The sequence below is a fragment of the Macrobrachium rosenbergii genome, chromosome 51 (assembly GCF_040412425.1).
Source record: "Macrobrachium rosenbergii isolate ZJJX-2024 chromosome 51, ASM4041242v1, whole genome shotgun sequence".
In the NCBI taxonomy this organism is placed as follows: domain Eukaryota; kingdom Metazoa; phylum Arthropoda; class Malacostraca; order Decapoda; family Palaemonidae; genus Macrobrachium; species Macrobrachium rosenbergii.
Window position 1 is genome coordinate 53,997,883 of NC_089791.1, and position 25,000 is coordinate 54,022,882.

The 25,000-nt window shown below is 33.1% G+C and overlaps 1 pseudogene; it reads left to right on the forward strand.

Moving 5' to 3' along the window:
• LOC136833055 (metabotropic glutamate receptor 4-like) overlaps positions 1–25,000 on the forward strand; it is a 259,896-nt pseudogene that overhangs the window by 911 nt on the left and 233,985 nt on the right.

Here is a 25,000-nt window from a genome sequence, read left to right on the forward strand (position 1 = left end):
TCACAACACTAATTGCCAGTTTACAAGTAAGTGTCTTGGTTTTACGCAGAAATCTGTAAACGGTTTCATATATTTGTATTTTTTTGTGGATAGCTATAAATGAAATCAGTTCTCCTAAATGTTTAACCGTTCCTGTCGACAAATATCTGAATCCTACGCTCCTTCTCTCTCTCTTATGTATATATATATATATATATATATATATATATATATATATATATATATATAATATATACTGTATATATGCATATATATAAAGAATGTATGTGTATATATATTTGTATATATAAACATATATACATATATATATATATATATATATATATATATATATATATATATATATATATATAATACAATTACACATATGATAATACATATACTTATATGTTTATATATATATATATATATATATATATATATATTATATATATTTATACATACATACATACATACATACATACATACATACATACATACATACTTGCATCTGTACCTGAATCTTGAAAATTATACCTTTACCTTCATATATCCTAATGAATTCACAATCACCTTCCGTATTCAACAATCATTTACAGAAAAACATTTGAATAAATACAAATGCAAAAAAGATTAGAACGAAAATAAAAGGTATCTTTTACTCTTTTGCATTGCAACTGCAGAAGTAAATGTAAGAGTATTTTATTGTCTTTCAACTCTGCCCACCCCAAGATTTATCCCCACAATATTTTTCTTGTTAAAGGATGTACCACCGGGGAGAGAGAAAGTTATAATGCTGAACTTCATATATATATTATGCAGTATATATATTGTGTATATACATACATACATATTATATATATATACATATATATATATATATATATATATATATATATATATATATATATATATATATATATATATATATATATATATATATATATATATATATGAGACTATATGAGAGAGAGAGAGAGAGAAAGAGAGAGAGAGAGAAAGAGAGAGAGAGAGAGAGGAGAGAGAGAGAGAGAGAGAGAGAGAGAGAGGGGAGTTATACGGCATAACCTTATGGTGCTATGATATGGAATTTCACTTAAAAAGCTGAATGGAATTTGGCTATGCAAAGACTTAAAAAGGAAAATAATACTAAATATAAAAATAAATGCCCCTGTGAGAATTATAATTTCCGATGGTGTGTATATATATATATATATACATATATATATATATATATATATATATATATATATATATATATATATATATATATAAAGTTGTTAAGATTACATGTGATATGCAACAGCAGGGTCTTGAAAGTGTGACTGAGTGGCTGACCAAGATGTGGAAGGTAGGGTCTACATGAGAAAAATATTCTGAAGGAGGATGAGTAAGAGGAATAATAATTCTTATTTATTAGAGTATGAGTGACAGAGGAAACTATAAGAATTGTTTAGGGCATAACCTTACTCAGTATACCATAGGAGGTGCTTGACAGTATTTTAATTGAGGAAGTCAGATGACAAATGGGTTGGAAAGGGAAGAATGTTGTCGGTTTGCACAGCTGAATTAATCTTCTCACTTTATAAGTTGAAGTGCTGTTCCGTCCATATTGTTTCAAGGTTAATCAGTTAGTATTTATAGCGGAAGTCTCATGCTGTATATAGATTAAACTTGTATTTTTTCAGCCAGGGAAACAAGTTTTTTTTTCAGATTAGTAAAGGAAAAACATTGTGAGTTTAGCCAGAAAAATCCATTTCCTTTCTTTATAGATCAAACAGCTGTTTCGTCTATATTATTTCAGGATTAATCTGTAGTGATTTATATTAAAAGCCTGGTGTTACAGATAAATTAAATTAGAATTTTATTAAGAAAGAACATTGTGGGTTAAGACAGGTAAATTAATCTCCTCACTTTATAAATCAGACAGCTGTTTCGTCTATAGTGTTTCAGGATTAATCAGTGAGTATTTACAGCGAAAACTCTGGTCTCTTTTGAGAAGTTGTCCCCTTGACAAGGGAACCAGCTTATTCTGACAAGAAACTTGTTTAATTGCCTGGTAAAATACTAATCAATCTATCTACAGCAACAGACTTTCACTATAAATACTCACATATTAATTATGAAGTAATATACTGTAGACAAAACAGCTGACTGATTTATAAAATAAGGAAAAGGATTCACCTATCTAAATCCAGAATGTTCTTCCTTAATAAAATTATAGTTTTATTTGATAGATAAAACTATAATTTTATTAAGGAAGAACATTCTGGATTTAGATAGGTAAATCCATTTCCTTATTTTATAAATCAGTCAGCTGTTTTGTCTATATTACTTCATAATTAAATTGATCTGTGAGTATTTATAGTGAAAGTCTGTTGTTGTAGATAGATAGATTAGTATTTTATCAGTCAATTAAACAAGTTTCTTGTCAGATTAAGCTGGTTCCCTTGTCAAGGGGACAACTGCTCAAAAGATCAGCCTGTAGAGACCAGAGTTTTCATTAGGCTAATCTCAACTTGCGAACAGAGTCCTAATTTGAATATAAAACAGAACTCCTTGATTGGTTGGCTTACTCTCTCTCTCTCTCTCTCTCTCTCTCTCTCTCTCTCTCTCTCTTTTCTAGTTGATGCATGGCCAGGGTGCACAGTTGCTGCAACAATATTATTATTATTATTATTATGAGAGAGAGAGAGAGAGAGAGAGAGAGAGAGAGAGAGAGAAGAGAGAGAGAGAGGTGATTTATCAAAGCCCATCAAGAGAGAGAGAGAGAGAGAGAGAGAGAGAGAGAGAGAGAGAGAGAGAGAGAGGTGCTTCATCAGACTCCATCAGAAGAAGTCCTTTCGAGTCCTTTTGAGAATTACCTCGACGAGGTAATCCTTATTCCTCTGTGATGAAACTGGCATATTCTCTCGAAGCACTCTGCTTTGTTGCTTGCGAACAATTTGAATATCTGCTTGCCGAAGGCACAATGCACAGACTGCAAATGCAATTCGAATATATTTTACCTCCCGTATGGAGATATTCAGATTGGTGACAAAAAGTGACGACGTGGAGAGAGAGAGAGAGAGAGAGAGAGAGAGAGAGAGAGAGAGAGAGAGAGGGGGTGGCGATAGTAATGTCTAATAAGGAATAACGGAATGAGAAAACATCAACAATAATACTGAAGCAGAAAGTCTTCCCCCGGATAAAAACCCCTACAGAGAGAGAGAGAGAGAGAGAGAGTCTTTGAACACATTTCACTGAGCCGCCCTGGTAACCGATCGGACGCCAGGTTTTAAATTGAAACGACTTTTGTTTTGACAACTTGTAAATCAAAGTTGGGCCTTTATAAACTTTCGCCATAATAAGTTCATCGTAAGAGGGGTAGTGCCTTCAGTGCACCTCTCACGGTGCACTGTAGGCATTACTCAAGGTTCTTTGCGGCGTCACTACGGGCTTTAGTTGCAACCCCTGTCATTCCTTTAACTGTACCCTCGTTCATATTCTCTTTCTTCCACCTTACTTCCATGAACCCGCTCTTAAGAATTGTTTCATAGTGCAACCACGAAGGTTTTCCAACTTCAAAAATTTTTACTCTCAATTTCCCTTTCAGTGCTGAATGACCTCACAGGTCCCAGTGCTCGGCCTTTGGCCTAAATTTTATATTCTATTCCATTCCACTGAAATCTCGATTTGATGGATGGTAAATACTAGCAGTAAATGAATAATTCTGAAGCAGCTATAACATTCAGAAGTATGTAACACACAACATACAAAAACATGATTTAATGGTCATAATCCACACATGAAACAATAATCATCTGTATTATATATCACAGAGATATATATTTAGGTATCTATTTTATAAAATAAAATCTCAGCAAAATTCATAATATGCACAATACATAATTACCATTTGTACAAGTACTATATATCGCACGCTTTCCCTAACAGATATACATTTAAGAATATATTTCATCCAATAAAATCTGCAGCAAAAAAAATGTCTGAGGAAAATATATCTAGACCTCAGGACAAAACTTGGCACTTAAGTTACGTCTAGCGAATGAAAGCTTTCTTTTGGGGGAAGGTAGCTGTCTATAACAGCCGGAAGTATATAACAAACATTTGATTTTCTTATTTTTTTGATATACTTTTTGGGCGGGTGGGGAAACAGGGCTGGAAACTGGTGATACTTTTTTCTTTGGCAAAGAATATCTGGGTTATCTTGTGTATGTGCAAGAAGATGGAGATTACAGGGAAGTTATGTAAATATTATGTTTCAGAGGTTATTTAATTGAACACACATATACATACATACATACGTATATATGTATATGTATATGTATATATATATATATATATATATATATATATATATATATATATATATATATATATATATATATAATATACTCTCTCCGTATCCAGTGCAGCACGAAGGAACACGTGTTTAGAATACAAAATCCACGTAAGAAGGTGAGTGAAAACCAGAACTTTGAACAGGTACTTTCGTAGTATATCATATATCCATTTTTACTCTAACCTTGCTAAACAAATTAAGGTGTCAACATTTTCCAGTACGTGTCTTAGAGCTCTCAGAATTATTAGTTCTGAGTTTTTGGAAGAGCAGTTTGTAATTATTGTTAAAATAAGAGATTTATTATGTTACCATCCATATTTTTTAGAACTTTGTAAAAATAAAGCAAAAAAGACATGCTACAATCAAACCAGTGCTAACAAAGAACTTAAGAATATTTTCTGTTTACCATTTCATCCTAATTTCATTCCTACAGTGCCCATTTTAAAAAGTATATAGATATCAAATTAGTATTTAAATATAATAATATTTTGAGAAATAAACTAATTAAGAACAGCCCGCCCAATTCAAACAATATTGTATACAGCATCCCTTGCAAAGAATGTAATAAGATTAACATTTACAAGGACTAAAAGTAAGAAGCTCCCAACACAAATATGCTGTTTCAAGACGCTTATCAAATAATGACATTGCGGATCATTGCTTAAGACAGGCCATGCGATTAACTGGGATAAGTCATCGATAATCTACAAGGTCAATGGCCATCGGAAAAGGAATCTATTGGAGACTGTGTTTATTGAAGCCACGTGCACCAGGAATGTTAATCTCAACCTGGATTATCCCCATGATCCTTTGTCCCTGTCTTTTTTGTTTAAAAGAACATGCTGCCCAGATTAACAAAACTGTAACCCCCCCCCTTCTGTTTTGAATATAAAAAGCTCTGTCAACTTCTTTTGTATTCGGTGTGAACTTGAAAATGTAGAAAAAACTATTGAAAGTACTTGTTCAAAGTCCTGGTTTTCACTCACCTTCTCGTGGATTTTTTGTGATATATATATGTTGCAGTCAACATGTAACGGCAGTCACAGCAGCGTAATGACTGAAATTTCAGTCATCACGCCAGAATGCAATTCTAGGGACATTTCGCCGTGTTTAGTACTAACTCACTAGGATCAAATGTTCCTAAAACATGCGCGTGACTGAAATTTCGTCATTGTCTGATTACGCATGTTGACTGTAACATATACATATATATATATGTAGATATCTTCTTATATATATATATATATATATATATATATATATATATATATATATATAATTTCGACTCGTCGGGATCGAACCCAGGTCTCTCAGGTGGAAAGCAAGGCGTTACCACTGGGCCATACAAGTCTAAAAGTGAAAACCTGAGGAGCAACTGCACTCCAAGGATTACCTGGGCAAGCTAACTGGCTTGCATACCAGCGAGTTTTCCCCAACTTCCCGACTCAGCAATGACCCAATGGACAACATTTCATTCGAATTATCCTTCTGAGTGAATAAGATAGAAATCATCAACACACAAATCATGGAACAGAAATAAATTTCTGACTCACGTCGGATCAACCCAGGGTCTCAGGTGGAAAAGCAAGGGCGTTACCCACTGGCCATAAGCTAAAGAGTGGAACCTGAGCAACTGCCCAAGGAATTACCTGGGCAAGCTAACTGCTTGCATACCAGCGAGTTTTCCCCAACTTCCCGACTCAGCAATGACCCAATGGACAACATTTCATTCGAATTATCCCTTCTGAGTGAATAGAAATCATCAACACACAATCACGTGTGGAACAGAAATAAATTTCTGACTCGTCGCAGGATCGAACCCAGGTCTCTCAGGTGGAAAGCAAGGGCGTTACCCACTGGGCCATACAAGTCTAAAAGAAGTCGGAACCTGAGAGCAACTGCACCCAGAATTACCTGGGCAAGCTAACTGCTTGCATACCAGCCGAGTTTTCCCAACTTCCCGACTCAGCAATGACCCAATGGACAAATATTTCATTCGAATTCATCCCTTCTGAGTGAATAAGATAGAAATCATCACCACACAATCACGTGTGGAACAGAACAAATTTCTGACTCACGTCGGGATCGAAACCCAGGTCTCTCAGGTGGAAAGCAAGGGCGTTACCCACTGGGCCACAAGTCTAAGGAAGTCGGAACCTGAGAGCAACTGCACCTAAGGAATTACCTGGGCAAGCTAACTGCTTGCATACCAGCCGAGTTTTCCCCAACTTCCTGACTCAGCAATGACCTTAATGGACAACATTTTGTTCGAATTATCCCTCTGAGTGAATAAGATAGGAAATCATCAACACACAATCACGTGTGGAACGAAAATAAATTTCTGACTCACGTCGGGATCGAACCCAGGTCTCTCAGGTGGAAAACAGGGGGCGTTACCCACTGGGCCATACAAGTCTAAAAGAAGTCGGAACCTGAGAGCAACTGCACCAAGGAACGTTACCTGGGCAAGCTTAACTGCTTGCATGCCGAGTTTCCCCAACTTCCCGACTCAGCAAATGACCCAATGGACAACATTTCATTCGAATTATCCCTTCTGAGTGAATAAGATAGAAAATCATCAACACACAATCACGTGTGGAACAGAAATAAATTTCTGACTCACGTCGGGATCGAACCCAGGTCTCAGGTGTGTGAAAGCAAGGGCGTTACCCACTGGGCCATACAAGTCTAAAAGAAGTCGGAACCTGAGAGCAGCTGCAAAAAGAGAATTACCTGGGCAAGCTAACTGCTTGCATACCAGCGGTTTTCCCCAAACTTCCTGACTCAGCAATGACTCAATGGACAACATTTCATTCGAATTATCCCTTCTTGGAGTGAATAAGATAGAAATCATCAACACACAATCACGTGTGGAACAGAAATAAATTTCTGACTCACGTCGGGATCGAACCCAGGTCTCAGGTGGAAAGCATGGGCGTTACCCACTGGGCCATACAAGTCTAAGTCGGAACCTGAGAGCACTGCACCCAAGGAATTACCTGGGCAAGCTAACTGCTTACATACCAGCGAGTTTTCCCAACTTCCTGACTCAGCAATGACCCAATGGACAACATTTCATTCGAATTATCCTCTGAGTGAATAAGATGAAATCATCAACACACAATCGCGTGTGGAACGAAATAAATTTCTGACTCACGTCGGGATCGAACCGGAATCTACCGGGTGGAAAGCAAGGGCGTTTTACTGGGCCATACGGAAGTCTAAAGAAGTCGAAACCCGAGAGCAACTGCCCAGGTAATTCCTTGGGTGCAGTTGTTATATTCCGAAGACTTGTATGCTGAAAGCGGGTAACGCCCTATTTTCCCACCAACTCGGTTGATCCCGACGTGAGTCAGAATTTACTTCTATTCCACGGATTGAAAGACAGATTTCTATATATATATATATATATATATATATATATATATATATATATATATATATATATCCATACATACGCATACAGTACTATGTATACAAACGTGTATGTATATGCATTACAAGCACAAACCCCAACAAGCAGCAATTTCAGGAGGGGCACATATACCTTGTTTTCCACCGACTATTTCGAGCGGATTATCAAGAGTGGACTTACTAAAATGGAATTTGGGAATGAAAATAGTCCTTTGAGCTCAAATTGCATCTGCGCGGACTTCGGATATAGGCAAATGAAAGGCCCAGAATTTCAATAACTAAAAGAGTCGTTGTTTTTTTTGTTTTTGTTAATATGGAGTCATGTTTTATGGTTGTTTTTGATGATGATATGAATGCCATTATTGTTTTCATCAATTTTGTATTATTGTTATTATTTTCTGTATTAATAATAATAATAATAATAATAATAATAATAATAATAATAATAATAATAATAATAATAATTTTGATTATCCACATTATCAAAATCCCATTTTATTATCAGTATCATTATCCTTATACTGCTAATCATTATAAATGTAAAAAGTTTATACTGTTATTTTTTCATATTGACAATAATAATAATAATAATAATAATAATAATAATAATAATAATAATAATAATAATAATAATAATAATAATAATAATAATAATAATAATCTACACGATATCTCATTGCTAAGTACACAACACGAGTCTATATATGTGCATGACAGTTTGTCAATAACTCCGGACGTGAATTTCTTATGCTTTCAAATACTGAGTAGCAAATGTCCCATTTATATAGGGTTTACAATTCCTTGAAAATAACCCACACACAAAAGGAATTTATATTTGATAAGTTAACTCTCTAGGTCTCCTTCTTTGACTATATTGTCTTGGGGCTAGTGATAACAGAACACTGAGTAACTAATAATTGTAAAAGTAAAAAATAACGAATGAGAAAATAGAAAGTTGAGAAAAAGACAATGAGTAAATAGGAATGATGATGAAAAGTAATGAAATAATAAATAACAATAAAGGGCTTTAATGGGAATAGTGATGACTGAACGTTATGTAACCAAAAACAATAAGAGTGAAAAATAACGAAAGAGAAAATATATAAAAATAATAAAGAAACAATGAGCACATAGTAATGGTAATGACAAGTGATGAATGAATAAATAAAAATAAACGTTTATAATTATAATTCGTTTGATGATGACTGATGTGACCCATAGTTGCTGACTTGTGCCATCAGGGCAGAAGCAAATAATTCTATCTGACCCAAGACACCCGTGACCTTGGCCACTGAAGGAATGTAAAACTTAAAGGTTGCCTGTAGGCTTTTGACACTTTATTAGCTAAATTCTTTAATTGTCTTGCTGCTATTTTTATCTCCCATTCATTCAAAATAAAAATAATTCGAGTATAATAATATTTATAGAATCTACTGGTTACGTTTTACCAGATACGCATGTAATTGTAATAAACCCAATGCCCTCTTAACTTCTATAATTTCTCACACTTCTTGGATACGCTTGTCGCTACAGAGCCTTAGATTCAAATGCAAGAATATAAGGCAATTCTCTTGTCCGGTAGCAGTATTCGAACTCGCATCCAGAGTATCAGAATGACCAAAGCAATAATATGAAGTATTTCTTACGTCCGGTAGAGGGATTCGAACCTGCACCCAGAGTATCAGAACGAGGTCACGTTACCTACCTGACCACGAGGAGAAGGATTATGTCAGAACATATAACCTAAGAAGCACAAACTATTTAAAGCTTACAGAAAGGCTTAAAACATAGTGTGGGAAAATGTAATCTATGATCAAATATGCATATGCTATAACCTAAGAAACGCAAGCCATATTAAAGCTTACAGAGAGTTATGAAACATATAATGTGAAAATATAATTTACGACATGCACAAGCTAAAATAAAAAAGTAGGGAAGGGGGTGGGGTACTTTTTCATCAAAGCAAAGCGCGGACGTTATTGAAAAACTGGCCGAAACAATTCAGCCCTCGGTATTATAAAAAAACCCAACCTTAATGAATGAGTGTTGGAAGAGAATCACATGAAAAAGTACTAATTGGCAACAGAATTCCAATACAAAGCCTCTCTGGAATTTCCGCTCTCTCTCTCTCTCTCTCTCTCTCTCTCTCTCTCATTAATCACGCGATGATATATGGGTCACGAAGGATCTAGCATTTTTAATTTTCGGTTTTTATCAAGGATCGTGTTTGTTCTCTGCGTGGTTGTATATGTGAATGGACATGAAGCATGTATATGTATATATATATACATATATGTATGTATAGATACACACACATATATATATATATACATATTATCAATAATATATATATATATATATATATATATATATATATATATACATACACACACACACACACACATATATATATATATATATATATATATTACATTTTCTGAATGGGTTCATTTGTGACTTTATAGAATCAATAAAATACACCATATTTTCCGTCATACAAAGCACGCCTTCTAACTTACTTGAACACTGTACACATTACATCCCCACGCATACATAGGATTTATATATGTATGTGTGTATATATATATATATATATATATATATATATATATATACACACACACACACACACACACATATATATATATATATATATATATATATAAATATATATATATATATATATATATATATATAAACGTACCTATGCATACACATGCACCCTTCTAATCACGTAACCTACTTCTCACTAAGCATTTCCTCATTAAGGAGCTTAAGTAAACTATTCGAGATATATTTCCTTTCCTGTAAACGCCCAACAATTACTTGTAGCTGGGTTCACTCACAGCCTTACCCGATAATTGTTTCCTAGTATTATTACCTGCTAGTTGTTGATTAAAGGTGAACTACCTTTCGTTACCTTTTTCTATTGAGTTTACATTTTTTTCTTCAAGTATACAGCAGTTTGCACGTGATCTATTTGTGCTCGTGAATAATAGATTTCTCTTTCCACTTTTCTCGTAGTTTTTGTTATTATTATTATTATTATTATTATTATTATTATTATTCATGGACCTATTCATATATCATATTATGCTTACAAAGAATTATTATTATTATTATTATTATTATTATTATTATTATTATTATTATTATTATTATTATTATTCAGAAGATGGACCCTATTCATATGGAACAAACTCATAGAGGCCACTGGCTTGAAATTCATGCTTACAAAGAATATTATTATTATTATTATTATTATTATTATTATTATTATTATTATTATTATTATTATTATTATTAAAATCATCAACACACAATCACGTGTGGAACAGAAATAATTATTAATTATTATTATTATTATTATTATTATTATTATTATTATTATTATTATTATTATTATTATTATTATTCAGACGATGAGCCCTATTCATATGGAACAAGCTCACAGGGGCCACAGACTTGAAATTCAAGCTTCCAAAGAATATTATGGTGTTCATATGAAAGAAGTAACAGATGGTAATAGGAAATACAGGAAGAAGAGGTCAGTTACTAGAAAAAAACCAATAAATAAATAGATAAAAATGTAAGGAAATGATTAAATACAAGGTGAATAAATGTGAAGATTTTTATGTTTATGCCGAAAATATTCATTCTTATTCAATTACAAGAAAACTTTCTTTACGAAATAATAAGTTTTATGCCAAAAAACTTCGTTCCTGTTTAGCACAGGAATAACGTCATTCAAAAATATTCCCTTTCCTTATCGTATGTAATTCGTGAAGGAAACTTCCGTTATCTGCAAATGAAAGACAATCTTTCGTGACAAGATTACTTCTTTTCTATAAAGAGAGGAAGGACACTCTTTATTTTGTTATTAAAACTAATGTTAATCGTATTAAGTTTATCACATTACACGAGAGTTCCGAAAGTATTTCTGTTGTTATAAAAACGTAGTCTATTTTCAGGTGCAAATGTTCATGTAAAAACATTTTTTCTCATTCTAAACTTTATTGTTTTTTCCTGGAGACTTTTCCTTACATCAAAAAGCTACAGAAAGGAAAATTATTAATTTCAAATATACCTTTGAGTCAAACTTTTTCAGTATTTATATCTGCAGTGTATAAATGCATAAATACAACCCATGAACGATACTGTTACAAAACTACAGAAATTAAAACAATTAATTTTCAAATGTACCTATACGCCGCATTTTTTTGCTGTATTCACATGTGCAATGCATAAATGTATAAGTGCAACTGCTGAATAATCTCCTTGCATTTCCTCGTTTATTTATGGCAAAAACTGCAATAACATTTTTCACACAGTTTTTGCTGAAAGAAATGTTAACTCTTTTTATAACCTAGATGGCAGGGAATCCGAGAATAACATCTAGATTTAGGGCACACGACTGAAGATTGGCTCTATTGATTTCGCTTTGAGGGACATTAACAGACGCGTAAATGGAAGATATGCAAAATGCAAGACGTTCTAGGTAAGAGGCGTCTAATGGATGTGTTTAAATGCAATTGGTCTAACCGTAACGGCACACGCAAGTGAAAGACTTCACTGAGGTTTTGGGAGTGTTATTCAAAGGCAGCTTGACGTGTTTCTGTTCATTTTGTTTCTGCCTGATTCAACTGCCTAATTTTTTATTTTTTTATATTTCATATATATTCTATATTCCAGGTTTATTCCAAACAACCAAGTGCAACGTTTCGGCAAATCATTTTACTTGTTCCGAATTTCTTAGAAGCGACTTCAGCTCATCGAATAAGCCACTGCCTCAAAATATGTGATTTAATATTCATTGCATACGAATATTTCAAGACTTTGTAATACTTTGGACTTCAACTCATCAAATAAGTCTTTCTTTAAAATATGATGTATTATTTATTGCATACGAATATTTCAAGACTGTTTGTAATACCCTAGACCTCAACTCATCGAATAAGTCATTCCTTTAAAATATACTGTATTATTATTGCATACGAATATTTCAAGACTGTTTGTAATACTCTGAACTTCAGCTCATCAAATAGGCAATTTCTTTAAAATATAACGTAATATTCAGTACATACTAACATTTAAATACTTTGCAATATTTATAATGCCCGTATGAAAAACCAAAGACGACTAAGGTAAGAATGTAAGGAACTTAAGAAGGGAAAACGAAAGCTGGATTACATTAGAGTGGAACAGTAGTTTGCTAGACCTAGTTTTAGTTTTCTGTACAAGAAAACTATTGTGCCGGCTTTGTCTGTCCGTCCGCACTTTTTCTGTCCGCCCTAAGATCTTAAAAACTTCTGAGGCAGAGAACTGCAAATTGGTATGTTGATCATCCACCCTCCAATCATCAAACATACTAAATTGCAGCCCTCTAGCCTCAGTAGTTTTTTTATTTTATTTAAGGCTAAAGTTAGCCATGATCGTGCGTCTGGCAACGCTATAGGACGGGCCACCACCTGGCCGTGGATGAAAGTTTCATGGGCCGCGGCGCATACAACATTATACGCTGTACAGAAAACTCGATCGCGCCGAAGAACTTCGGCGCATTTTTAACTTGTTTAAATTTAGTGCTTAAACTAAATCAATTTAGGAGTTTGCAGGGAGGCCCAGTGGATTACAACGAGGCACGTGAAAAGTGTAAAAGTAAATTTTGTAGGAAGAAAGAAAACCTCTGGAAGTAATAATAATACTGATGGTAATAATAACAGTGATAATAAGGCTAGCATTAATAATAATAATAATAATAATAATAATAATAATAATAATAATAATAATAATAATAATAATAATAATAATAATAATAATAATCTCATCTAATTGCGTTCAGAGTTTGAGTGACTATTCTCCCGGCCATATTCATCATCTCCAGACTGGGAAAAAGTTAGTCCCTTCTCTCTCCCTCTGATGGAAAAATCCATAGGGTTCCTGAGGCAAATACTCAATATTAAAGAAAGCCAGGCTAACAGGAAGGTTGAAAAAATGGCCGTTTTAGTGACCTGATCTGCTTGTTTTCTTGTCATCAATTCTGGTTAGTCTTGGTCCATCACGTAAAGTTTGCTCGATATTTCATGAATTATTATTATTATTATTATTATTATTATTTTGAATTGCTGTTTCAGCGTCACTTAGATTGTACAGAAGAATAAAGAAGACTCTCTACACGCTAAATGCCGTTGAAACAGTAATTATTATTATTATTATTATTATTATTATTATTATTATTATTATTATTATTATTATTATTCAGGAGAAGAACCCTATTCATATGGAACAAGCCCACAGGGGCCACTGACTTGAAATTTAAGCTTCCAAAGAACATGATGTTCATTTGAAAGAAGTAATAGAAGGTAATAGGGAATAAAGGGGAAGGGATCGGCTATTAGAAAATAAAAATAAATAATTTAATTAATTAATGATGCAATTTCTCTGTGTTTTGTATATAGCTTAGAGCACGAGATAATTTCATCAGATTTGGTTTTATTTTGTTCAAAGAATACAAAACTTTACGGGCTGTAGTTTCAGTTCATAAGAATGTAAAATTTTATATCGAAAACTGTTATCTGGGAAGCTCTACCTTAGCTTACATTAGACAAAATTTGTAGGTGAAACGAATGACAGATTGCTGCTATTTCTTACATAAATCTGACTTAGAACTGCCAATAAATGTGAAGTAAATTTTGACTACTGAAGTACGGAGTTTCTCTAAAATTGAAGCATACACTACCAATAGAGACTCTTAACAGCAGCAGTTAATTCGAACTTCTACGGTATCTCGAATGTTATCACGAAGGAGAAATCCTACAATGATTCTTTTGGTTTTCACCCTGGAAGGGATCTTCATCGGAGATCAGGAGGGAATGACCGTATAAACCTTGATTGTATAAAACTTAAGATATTGAAGAAAGGTGGTTGGGTGTAGCCGAGATACGATAACATAAGATAAAGTCTTTAGAGATAAAACTTACTCAGGGACTCACAGTGACCCATTACACCAGACGGCTAGAGGGCTGTAACCCTTTTGGTTTCCACCCTTGGAGGGATGTTTAACTAAGGGGCAAAGCTCCTCTTTCATCAGAGGTCAGGAGGGAATGACCGTATATAAACTCTCACGGGATAATTACTGACGGAGAGGGACGCCCGTGTAAAAATCCTATTAGCAGGAAATTGAATCCTATCGACATCACACAAAACACGGACGCCATTAAGACGCGAGATGAAATCCCCCGTAAGGATATTAATTTCACGCCGAGGAGAAACGCTGCTGTTGCCGCTGCGTATCATAAACTGAGATTATTGGATTTCATGGCCGTTTACGCGCGAAACATTTCCAATAACCGATAAGCCAGGTGAATTGTGGCGCGCGTTTTTGTCGTGTTGACATCGGCGTTAATAATTTAACTGTTTTCGTTCTGTCTCTACAATGTTGGAGTTATCACGTTACAGTAATTGTTATTTTTCCCATCTTAATTTAACACTTTTGCTGCCGAGAACAACCAGATTCGCTGAACAGCTGAAGCACCAGTGTGCAGTAAATGTGCCTCGTTGTCGAACTTCTCTGTTCCGGAGGTCCTTTATTCCTCACACCGTTGGACTGTGGAACAGTCTCCCTGAGGATGTCGTGCAATTGAAACTTCAGAAGCTCAAGCAAAGATGCAACGCTTTACTACCCTAAAACAATACTTCTTGTATTTTAATAATTTACTTACATTTTAATTTATCTATTTATTAATTTGTTAATTTATCTGCTTGTCTAAAAACGATCTCCTCTTTCCATATTTCCTATTATCTTCTGTTACTTCTTTCTAATGCTGTGGGCTTGTTCAGCTGAATAGGGTTCATCTTCTGAATAATAGTAAAAAAACGAAGAAATTCAGGACACCATATGTGAAAATTCACACACCATTCTTTAATCTAGGTGATAGAGCATCGCACAAAAATAAAATAATTTCAAGTAAAGAAAACCACAGCTTGGGCTAGAGAGACGTGACATAATCTTCGCGGGAAAACGTCCTGAATTACAATGTCATTCCCTCGGCTGGTTTTGTGAACAAATCATCAAGGCTAAAGCAGAGGTTGTGGCGGAGGGAGGGGAGTGGGGTGGAGACACTCTCTTTACAAAAAGACACTTTCTTTACAAATAAACTAAAAAAAATATTAAAGTTTAAGGTCTGTATGAAACAACTTCACCTACTCTCTTGTGATCTATTATTATTATTATTATTATTATTATTATTATTATTATTATTATTATTATTATTATTATTATTATTATTATTATTATTATTATTTCGTCTCTCTTTACTTATACATCTCAGATTCTCTCACTTCCTATTTGGTATCTTTATTATTATTATTATTATTATTATTATTATTATTATTATTATTATTATTATTATTATTATTATTATAACTTTGAAGTCTCTATGTTTTTATACAACTCAAATTCCTCACTTCCTATTTCGTATTCTTTATTATTATTATTATTATTATTATTATTATTATTATTATTATTATTATTATTATTATTATTATTATCTCGACTCCCATTTCTTATATACCTTAGATTCTCTCACCTCCTCCTTCCAATCTTTATTGTTCTCATATTTCCCAAACTCACTTTGTTGTTTTAATAATTCTGCCAGTCTCCGTTTCGTTATTGGATCTCGCTCTCTCATTTTTTTATCCGTTTTTCTCTTCCTCTCAGGTATAGAATTTCCTCTCAGTTTTTGTATGCAAGTTTTTTTTCTACTACCGGATTGCCTTCCTTAATGGAAGCTTTGAAATACGAGAATTTCTGAATTTTGAGGTCTGAATGCCTTTGCGCTGATTTATATATATATATATATATATATATATATATATATATATATATATATATATATATATATATATATATATATATATATATATATATATATATATATATATAAATATATATACATATGTATATCTATATATATTGTATTATATGCATATATATATTTTATACATATATATATATATATAAATATGAATATATGTATATATATATATATATATATATATATATATATATATATATATATATATATATATATATATATATATATATATATATAGATTTATGTAATCTACTGGTCAATTTATGCGAGACACGAATGTAATTGTAATTCCAACAATGCCCTCTTAATTTCTCGATTTCTTCACACTTATTTACATATGTTTATCACTAGAAAGACTTAGATCCAAACGGAAAAATATGCAGAAATTCTGACATCCTTGGCAGGATTCGAATCCGCATCCGGAGTACCAGAACGAGGTCATGTGACCATGCTGGCCAAATATACACACGCACACACACACACATATATATATATGTGTATGTATAATTGAATTACAAATTATGGAACCCGATGAATGTACAAATAAAGGCAATGCACAGTAAAGGACAATAAGTCAAAGGCTAGTACCACACCGTCGTTTCCTTTCCTTCGTGGCACTGCCTTTATATATATATATATATATATATATATATATATATATATATATATATATATATATAACATATATATACATAATATACAGTATATATATATATATATATATATATATATATATATATAAAGGCACTATTTATCACATCACCGTGATTCATATACAATCGAAAGGTCCTTTAATATCAATTCACTCTACCTCGGAAGGAATATATTTTCATATATGTTACCGAAGGGAATTTTTAGTTGATAATAAGTCCACCGTCCCGTGGGGTCGATACTTATTATCAACTAAAATATCCTTCGGTATATATATAAATATATATACATACATATATATGAAGTGTTCTATATCTGATATATATATATATATATATATATATATATATATATATATATATATATATATAAATAATATACAGCGATGTATCTATACAGATTACAACCATACATACATTTGATTAATTGATATTAATGAATAGTAAAAATCAATTTTCTCTCTCTCTCTCTCTCTCTCTCTCTCTCTCTCTCTCTCTCTCTCTCTCTCTCTCTCTCTCGGTATGATATTAGTATCTTCTGTCTTTCGTTCTCTGAAATCATTATTCAGAAAATAATTTCACGATATTTAAATATTTATTCATAATTCATTCTGTTAAAGAAAAAGCAACAGTTTATGATAATGGTTTGGGATTTCCTGAACTTTAGAATAACACTGAATCATAGATCAACAAATTATCTTTGTAATCCCATCAGATAATCTTCAATTTTGGATAATTATCAGGCGAATGACGATGAGAGAAAATTACCTTCATGTCCTTAAGACATAAAGATAATTATTTATACATATCACTGATCTCATCTGGGCAAGACTGAGCATAATCTTGTACAACTGTGTAAATAATTAAAGCTAATTATATGTTGCGGATAATTATAATCACGAGCGAAATTTTGACACACATTGACAGTAAAGAAGCATCATTAAGTATTAAAGAATCACTGTGCAAACGGATGTTAAATATAAATGACGTTTAATGGAAGGAAATTACCCGTTTGCTAGACAGCTGCATTCAGTCTTAAAATCAAGGTAATTGCTTTGTGTTTCTTTTGTTTATTTCTTTATTTTCCATTTTTTATTTCCTTCAGTTTGTTCCTCTTTTTCCCTCGGGGTTGGGGAAGTAAAGTTGATATCATGAGTTACAGTTCACTTTAATTCATGCGTGTGTGTATGTGCGTATATATATGTACACATATGTATGTGTGTATGTATATATGTATGTGTGTATATATATATAAATATATATCTACATAAATATACGTATATATATGTATGTACATATGTGCATATAAATATGTATGTATATACATATGTGTATATACAGTATATATATATATATATATATATATATATATATATATATATATATATATATATATATATATATATATATATTATACACACACTTATATATATATATACACATATATATATATATAATGTATATATACTTTTATATATATACTTCTTCATGGTACAATACAATGCACTGTATCTAGCATGCATATATGTATGTATGCTTGCATGCGTTTGTGTACGCATTCACGTACCACATTCCGTCCGTTTTCATGGGACCTCTAACGATGTCCCAACCCTTGTCCTTAATTGGACACTTGCCTTTTACTGCAACAGTTTTCTCCAAGTGAAATTTTATTTGGGCTATAACTGAACTATCACAGTTTGGGTCTTTGGCTCTTAATCTGCGATTACTGTTTGAATGTAAGACTGAATGTTCCAAAGTTATATACTGTATATAAATATATATATATATATATATATATATATATATATATATATATATATATATATATATATATATATATATATATATATATACATATACATATGTATATATTTCATATTATATACAGTATATGTATTATATAATATATATATATATATATATATATATATATATATATATATATATATATATATATATATATATATATATATATATATATATATATATATATATATATATATAAAAGACACCTGATATGAAAAAGCAGTATTGACCAATCCCTCACGGATTGAGGTCGGGAACCCCGATAAAAAATAAAAGCAAAAACAAAAGAGATCACAGTAAAAAAAAAAATGTTATTTTTTATCTGTTTTTTTTTATTTAATATTTCCGTATTTAATTTAAGGGAGTCCAGTGTTCTAAGTAAAGACTTTAAACTTAGCAGAATTTGAAGGTTAATCCTCTTGGTTAAGACATGACTTTGGAGTATTTTCATGCTGATGTCCTATTGGAATAAAGATATATTTCATCAACCTCTCTCTCTCTCTCTCTCTCTCTCTCTCTCTCTCTCTCGCTTTCTTCAAATTTTCGGCTGAAAACCCTATGGACAGAGTCAACATACTATAATAAAACTAAGAGGACTCCAAAGGGAAATCATCCTAGAGAGAGAGAGAGAGAGAGAGAGAGAGAGAGAGAGAGAGAGAGAGAGAGAGAGAGAGAGAGAGAGAGAGAGAGAGAGGCAAAGGTGACAAACAAATAAATATGAGGTAACGGAGATTTTAAAAATTCACAATTGATCCCTGATCACATTTTCCTGCCGCGAGCGATAAGATTCGTTGAACAGCAGCAGCACCAATATGCAGTAAATGTCTCTCGCTGTTCAACTTCTCATTCCTGAGGTCCTTTATTCTTCACACCGTTGGACTGTGGAACAGTTTCCCCGAGGATGTGCGAACTGGAACCTCAAAAGTTCAAGCGAAGATGCAATGCATTACTACCCTAAAACAAGCCCCATGTGTTCCAATAATTTATTAAGATTTTTTATCTATTTATTCATTAATTTATTAATTAATTTTTCATTTTTAATACTGATCTCTTCTTTCTGTATTTCCTAATACCTTCTGCTACTTCTTTGCAATGAACACCGTGTTCTTTGTAAGCCTGAATTTCAAGTCAATGGCCCCTGTGGTGGGCTTATTCCATATGAGTAGGGGTTTATCTTCTGAAGAATAATAATAATAATAATAATAATAATAATAATAATAATAATAATAATAATAATAATAATAATAATAATAATAATAAAAAGTGGTGTTGAAGGCGACAGCTTTACCATTGGCATTCAGTTTGTATAGAGTTTTCTCTACTCCTCCGATAATAATAACAACAGAAAATAAAACTGATACACCTGCATTCAGGAGACGTCAGCAGAGAGCAGGAAGCAGGGGGGGTAGGGGAGAGGGGGGGCGGGGTGTAATACACAGCATCCGTTGATAAAAGATTTTGGCCGAGGAAAAGGCTTGTGTCCAGGTATGGACTGGTGAATCGCCGTTCTAAATCACCGGATTTACCTTAGTGGTAATAACTGACTTTCCCAACGCATTTTCTCAGGAAATTTCCTAACAATAGGTCCCTCATTTTATGGCTTAATCTGTTACTGGACAGAGTAAAATGCGAAAAAGGAACAAAAATAAAATAATATAGAGACAGGGGAAAAATAAAAAAGAACTCCTAGCAGATTTTATAATCAATCAAACTAGATACTGTATTAAAATGAACTCCCTCTATTGCTGCCTCCATAAGCCAATGATTTTTACTTGAAATTTCTCTCTCTCATTTCTCTCTCTCTCTCTCTCTCTCTCTCTCTCTCTCTCTCTCTCTCTCTCTCTCCGAATGACAGCTAACCTCACCTATAAAGAATATATTGCGTTGCATAACGATGCATCCGAGTACAACGTAGCAGACTTACTGGAACTCGCTTCAAGTTCCTTCCTCTCTCTCCACACGACCACGGTTGCTCTAAAGTTCAAAGTATCTGTCTTATATCCCTTTCATCTGTCGATCTACCTACAGTAACAGTGACAGAGCTTCGTATGCATATTCTGTCCTCATTCTCTGTTCGTGTGCCTGTATCAATGATGACAGATCTATACTGTCCATCACTCCCTCCGTGTGCCTGTATCAAGGATGACAGATCTATACTGTCCATCACTCCCTTAGTTATGTATGTCTACCTTCTATCGCAACGAACGAAACTGCTAGTGGATAAGTTCTGTATGTCTGCTAGTAGATAAATTTTGTCTGCTGGTAAATTAATTCTGTCTCTCTGCTAGTAGATAAATTCTGTCTGCCTGCAAGTAGATAAATTCTGTCTGTCTGCTAGTAGATAAATTCTATCCGCTAGTAGATGAATTCTGTCTGCCTGCTAGTAGATAAGTTTTTGTTTGTCTGCTAGTAGATAAATCTGTCTGTCTGTCTGAACCAACCGTGACAGATCTGTACTGTCCACCACTCCCCTAATCATGTCCGTCTACCTTTTAAACACAGCGGACAAAAGTACTAGAGGATAAATTTTGTCCCGACACTCTCCACACATACGTAAGTTTGTCTGTCTGTCTGTGTGTCTGTCTGTCTGTGTGTCTGTATCGAACGTAAAAGGTCTATATTGTCCATCACTCACCTTTTATCACAGCAAACGAAACTGCTAGGTAATAAATTCTGTACTGACTCTCTCCATCCCTGCGTAAGCCTGTCTGTGTGTCTATCAATGTTTCTGTCTGTCTATCTGCCTTCTACAGGAGATAAAGATTTAGACAGGACCATTTTGTCCAGACGGAAAATAAATTAGGACAAAATCCCACCTCATCAACTTACGCGCCGTGTTTTTCGCAAAGTGTTCCACTTGACGTAAAACTAGGTACCTCTCTTAATAATATATGAGGTTATCAGCACAATGGTCCCTTCTGTTAAACTCTACGGATTTAAACAGATAATTTCAGTCCGAGTGGTCGAGATATTAGGAAATAAATCTTTCTTTTTTGCCGAAAAAAATTTAAACTGATTAACGTTTCCTATATTTTACGAAATACATTTTTTTAGGCCATGAAACTTTAAAATGATTAACGTTCCCTAAATTCTGTTAAAATTAATCTGAGAATATAGCATATATGTATGTATTAGTAAGGGTATATAGCAGATAATCTTGCCCCAAATGAACGCATACGATAACAGACAGACATATATATTATATACATACATATATATATATATATATATATATATATATATATATATATATGTGTGTGTGTGTGTGTGTGTGTGTGTGTGTGTGTGTGTGTATGTGTATGTGTGTATGTATGTGCGCGCAAAGTCTTGACACTTATTTATTTATGTATATTCCACAACGGCCCAAGACAAAGAAACTTCTTCCATGACATAAACACTAACACTCGCTTTCAGAAAATATAAAAAAAAGTTTTGTTTGGATTCTCGACTAAAACTGATTAAAGCTCAAGAGACAATCCGGCACTTAAGCGAGGACAGAGAGAGAGAGAGAGAGAGAGAGAGAGAGAGAGAGAGAGAGAAGGCAGTCCCAGCTAAGTGCTTGATGGAGGAGGAAAGAGAAATGATCCTTTCATATTTAGCTCTTTTTTTAAAATTCTTTTTAATTGGAAGAGACTGAAGGAATTTGAATAGTCTTTGAGTGGAAGGCAAATATTGTTTATTTTATGGTACAGACGACATTTCACGTATTTGTGAAATGTCCAGAAATCTAACATAAGCAAGCCTTAACAAGCATATTATATCTATATATTTATATGAATATATATATATATATATATATATATATATATATATATATATATATATATATATATATATATATATATATATGCACATTTATGAATATTTATATATATACATATACATACATTTATAAATATATATAAATATATATATATATATATATATATATTTATTTATATATGTATATATTATATTGCATTATATTATATACATATATTATATCTACATATCTATATATATATATATATATATATATCTATCTATATATATAATCTATATATCTATCTATCTATCTGTATATATATATATATATATATATATATATATATATATATATATATATATATTGTATATATGTTACGCTTAATATGGGTTAAGTTAAGTATACCTTAGTTTTACCAGACCACTGAGCTGATTAACAGCTATCCTAGGGGTGGCCCGAAGGATTAGGCTTATTTTACATGACTAAGAACCAACTGATTACTTAGCAACGGGACCTACAGCTTATTGTGGAATCCGAACCACATTATAGCGAGAAATGAATTTCAATCAACAGAAATAAATTCCTCTAATTCTTCATTAGCCGGCCGGAGACTCGAACTCGGGCCTAGCGGCTTAATGTGGGTAATTGCCTAATGAAAAAATTGCCTAGTGTTCACATTAGGCAAGCATTTTGTACAATGTTTACAACAGGCAAATTACTTGAATAATGTTCACTTTAAGCAAGACTTTCAGATTAGCCAATGGTATTTTGCCTGATGTAAATAGACTGAAGAACCACGGTCGCTGAAGTGTTAATTCAAAGAGTGTTGTTCGAAGCTTTGGGTTTCTGTCATTAAGAGTCGTTGTGGACAGGGTAAGCGAGGCAGAAGCAGAGGCACAGGCACAGACAGAAGAAGCAGTTCCAACTTTCCAAAAGATCATTGCTTTGGCTGATCAAGGACAATCTAATGCAGCAGCAGCACGGACGACAAGACCAGGCAAACACCATTGGTCAGTGTGCTACGCTGAGGGTCCCGGATGTGGCTCGTGGTCCAGCGCATCCCAGAAATACGTTTGTGGTCGTCCTTAAGGAAGAAGATGGGTTACATACTGTAGGTTGCCGGGAGGGAATTCTAGGACCAAAATTTACAGCTGCTGATCTAAGTCCAATCGAACAGCCCCCGATAAAAGCGGAAGAGGTTCATGAAGTCTGCCTATCAATTAGAACAGCAACAGCATGGGCCACTGGTGGACAAAGATACACTAAATGTCAATGTACAAGTCAATGTATATCAGGGCGATGAGAAAGAGACTTATATGCAACTCGAACTGTCACCCTGGCAGAGCATGCAAACATTAAATTTGTAACTGGACTCGACTCGAGTCCAGTTACAAATTTACAGTTACAATTACAAAACTTTTATTGATCTTTTATTGATTTTGTTTGTTTATTCTAATAATTTGCAATTTCTAAAACATTAGGCAATGTTTAAGCAGTCATATTCACATCAGGCAAAACTGAGCTGCATAATGTGAACATCAGGCATTTTTTTGCCTAATGTCGACAGTTTGTAAACATTGTGCAAACTGCTTACCTAATGTGAACATTAGCCAATTTTCTGCCTAATGTTCACATTAGGTAAATATCCACATTGATCGTAACATATATATGCGTGTGTATATAAAGTAAGTATACCTTGGTTTTACCAGACCACTGAGCTGATTAACAGCTCTCCTAGGGCTGGCCTGAAGGATTAGACTTATTTTACGTGGCCAAGAACCAATTGGTTACTTAGCAACGGACCTACAGCTTATTGTGGAATCCGAACCAAAGTATAGCGAGAAATGAGTTTCTATCACCAGAAATAAATTCATCTAACTTTTCATCAGCCGGCCGCGGGAATTGAACTCCGGCCCATCGAATGACAGTCTGAAGCTCAACCCACTCAGCCAAAGAAGGGCTTAATGTGTATATATAAGTATATATACATACATATATATAGATTTGTATAAATATACGTATATATATATATATATATATATATATATATATATATATATATATATATATATATATATATATATATATATATATATATATATATATATATATATATATATATATACATACACACACGTGCATGCATGCATGCGTCTGTGTGCACCCGGATACACCTATTTACACGCAG